This window comes from Phyllostomus hastatus, unplaced genomic scaffold, assembly GCF_019186645.2.
Source record: "Phyllostomus hastatus isolate PE091 unplaced genomic scaffold, TTU_PhHast_1.1 phas_scaffold_39, whole genome shotgun sequence".
NCBI classification, from domain to species: Eukaryota; Metazoa; Chordata; class Mammalia; order Chiroptera; family Phyllostomidae; genus Phyllostomus; species Phyllostomus hastatus.
Window position 1 is genome coordinate 22239910 of NW_025334028.1, and position 4233 is coordinate 22244142.

A 4233-nucleotide genomic window follows, 5' to 3' on the forward strand; every position below is an offset into this window, starting at 1 on the left:
TTCCATGTCAAGATGATGACACTTTGGGGAATCCAGCCCATCCCTACTTTAGATGAATCACCCAATAGCCTCTCTGTTCCAGCCTCAGATCCCATTCCCTTGTCTCCCTTAGACCAGGCAGGGGCAGACTTCCAAACCCTACTGCAGGCAGAAGCCTCAATCTTTGTCAGCAGGAAGCAGTCACTGAAGACATACCACCCTCCCTTCTCAACCCTAGAAGATTTTGGGGATAGAATTCTCTAAGGGAGTGGGGAGGAGTATGAGGCAGAATAGTAAGAAGCTAGGGAACTTCCTTGACAAGTGAAATAAAGAAAACTGAGATAAATAATTAAATAAGGCCAAATGATTTGCGCAATTTATAGCCAGCTAATAAATCATAAGGTTTTACCTCCCCTAACTAAGGACACTTAGGAGCAAATGGTTTACACACTCCAGACCATCCTGGGACAGGCCAACCTTGTACCAGTTCCACAGCAATGATGTTCTTGATGACATTCTTTGAAAATAGAACTAACCATTAAATAACCCCTGAGCCATTTATACACACATTTCTGATAAATTAACCTATTGAAGGACACACCTGAAAAACTAATGAATATTCTGTTAAGATCCTCTACTGAAATCTCCCCTAGGATCTGGCCAGTCAAAAAAAGATAAAAGGCCTCAAGACAAAAGACCCGTGGCGTGCTCTTGCTAGAACATGCCCATGACTTATATCTCTGCTGTCTTCCTCCTAAATTCTAAGGGTCCCCATGAGACTTGTAACCAGGGGAGCAGCAGGCAGCTACAGCTTGTCCCAGACTTACCCCCTCAACCTGCCTTCAAGTCCCCCCTTGTTTTCTGGCTTTCTCTTTCCTGTTGCTTCCTTTACCCTAAACCCTTCCTTTGTTTTACTGTCCTGAGTGTTAATAAACATACTCTCAAAATCACCTGAATTTTTACTGTGAAATCTTTCCTACAGGAATTCAAGAATCCGCACAATACAATCAGGCCCAGTGCAGACCTGCTCTGGGCCTGGTCCCCATCTGGTAATAATAGACACAGTGAGTTTTTTTAATGGACAACATACAGTGAGTCAATTTAAATCTACTCTGCCATTTTTAGTCTTTAATAAAAGTTTTATTGAGATATAATTCACCTACTATACCATTCATTTCTTTAAAGGGTACTGTTCAATTTTTTTGTATATTCACAGATATATGCAAACATTACCACAATTAATTTTAAAATATTACGGTAGTATCTGGCAGGTAGTTGAGTTACTTAAATGTTAACTCTTGCCCCCATTTCAGGGCTGACATCTCCCTAATATAACCTAAAATAGCAAATCACCTGGCATCTACTATAATGGATTGTGGAACCATTCAATTAATTGATGCCCACACCTTTCAGGCTGATAAATACTTTGAATATTGCATCTGTCCACCGTGATCCTGATGCAGATTTCATTCAGAATTATAGTGCTTGGCATTATATATTAATAAATTATAAATTAGTGAATTAGTATTCACTTTATCAAATTTCATGAGTGTGACTTATGTGAATCAGTCTTCAGAATCTAATCAAACTTATGCATACTAATAAAATTAAGTTCTTGAACTTGCAAAGTGGAGACATACATATATCCAAGATGACCTCATCATATTACAGACTCCCATGTAGGTGAGATTCAGCATTATCCTGCATCTGCTATCTAACTTTCTAAAGATAATAGGAAACACAAGGAGCAGTGGAGGCGCAAACACAGAGACAGCTGACTCAGTATGAGAGCAGCATTTGCACTGTGCCTAAAAGGCCAGGACATCAGGGAAGCTCTCACTGGCTCAGTGAGATAGAAGAAAATGGTGGAGAAATTAAAGTGTTGTGGTTTTTATACAATTTAAGATTCTTTGTACCTTGTATTCCTTTCTTTCACTTTGCTCACCCATCCTTGCAAACAAGCCTACATTTCAAAGTTAATGTCATGTGGCTGTTTTAGAGGACTTAGACCCCAAGGACCCTACAGTTTACCTGAGAGATATGTTGATCCAGGTGTGGCTTCCCATTTCTAGCAGCAGAAACAGCAGCACATGAGAGTGAGGGAAGGAAGGAATTCACAGTGACCTCCACAGGCTCGAGCCCTGCTATGTGCTGTCTTTGCAGATCCTTGCATTTCCCATGATCAGTTCTTATGTTCCCGTCTTAGGTGATGCTAAGGCTAGTCTAGCCTCCCAAATGATGCAGGAGTTTGCTTTCTACTGTTACTAGCAGGTGGTTCTGCCCTTTTAATGATAAGCAGCTCAAAAACTTTGTAAGTTAACCCATTTAATATTGGAAAATTCTTGCTTCTACTGAGACCAAAGAGTCTTAGGAGTTTCACTCATGTTTCTACTTCTTTGCTTTAGAAATGCAAGGCAGTTCTTTCCCCCTCCCACACAGGCCCAGAGAACACTCTTCTTCACAAAGGCTTGCCAATACAAAACAGGTTAAGGCAAAACTCTGGGTGTTGGGATGGCATGGGCTTGATAAACCTGCCGATAAGCCCACCCATAATCCTGCCCTGACCCACCACACTTCTGCTGTTGTAGAGACTTCTGCAAGTGCCCTCTGACTCCACAGGAACCTCTGTGGTGGAAATGTGGTCTGCAGCCACTTTGAGCTGACCTTCTGGAGTTTCCTCTATGTTCCACTGAGATGAGGGGAGCTCTGGAAAAAGATGCCAAGAAAGAACAGATCACTGAACTTGTGTGAGACATGCAGTACCTTCCAGAGCCATGTCTGCCTTCTTCCCAAGGCCTCTACTTTCCAGTCCTTAGCTACACTTCCAGTTGTTGTGACAGTTTGTGGCCTGACCTTCTCTGTGAGGAACAGCCCTGAGGCTCCTCTCTGTAATGAAGAACCAACAGCCAGCCCTGCTGCCTTGACTTATTTTCTGCACATACTCAGGGAGGTCATGTGGGGAACAAAACAACTGGGATTTATATTTTTCCACAATTCTGATCTCCTTGAATGGAAACTCTCATCAGCCAGCATACTCAGGGGGTGGGCTGAACACAATGGAGAGTTCACAAAAGCAGAGATGAAGTTCTCTGACATAGGAAAAATCTGCTTTAGATTCTCTTCATGGGCAGGGTGTGTGTGCACAAGAAAATTTTCTGAAACTGCCCAGCACAATCTCACACACAGCAGTTCTGAAAGCTGGTGCAGGGGGCCTGAAGGATTAGAAAAATCTGTCAGGGCAGAGCTGCAGAAACCCTACCCCAACCCTTCTTTCCAGTAAGGCCTCATCCTCATGGGGCTTGGCAGAGCTCAAGGATCGAAGGATGGGTTTCACCTTGCAACCAGCTGAGCTGGAGTGTTGGAGAGAGAAAACTTTAAGAACAAAGGCCAGGATGCAACCTCACCCTGAATGTTTGGCATTGTCTGAGGCAGATCAATAGTTGTTAGTGTTTATGGTTATCCTGGGTGACTAGCAGTTGAATGCTTTTTAGTATTATAGTTGCATATCTATTTCTGCTACTAAGAATGATTCAGCAATAAACTAAGGTTCATTTTCCTGTGACACAAAGGCCCTTTTCTTACTCACTCAGTCTTGGAGATACAACTTATTGTATTTTTGTTTTCTGACCATGTGACAGTGTAATAAGCAGGTTGGCACACATGACCTCCCTTAGGCTCATGACAAGCCTTGAAGTTGTGAAGTTTGGAGCACTTAGTGTGTTGCCACTAGCTCTTCCTGGTCACTTCTGGAGCTGACGTTTCACCTAGTTCTTCTGAATCCAGTGACCATCTCTCTTCCCTGCTGTCATCCTGAAGCCTGGGGCCAACAGAGTCCTAGTTGGTGTCCATGATGGAAGGCTGTTACTGAGGGTGAAGGATCAGGGCTGTGAACAGGAGGCCTGGCACTCAAAGCTGACATGACTCTGTGGATCACACACACTCATGGACTTCAGGGGAAGCAGAGCGTGCATAAGATGACAGTCTCCATTTGCTTGGACTCTCCTGGGTTTAGCACTGACTTTCCTGCATCCTGGGAACGCCCTCAGTCCAGGGCAAACACATGTGTGGATCATATTCTGCCACTTTGATTCCACCTTTTTGCAGGTGCAGAAGATTCTTAACCTTAAACTCTTAGGAAACCCTGGAGACTCTGGGACTGCACAGTTGATTCCTGTAAGAGTTCTGCTGAGTCTAGACTTCAGGTCTTATATTTCACATTTTAATTATTTAAAAAATCTAGGAGACCCCAGCAGC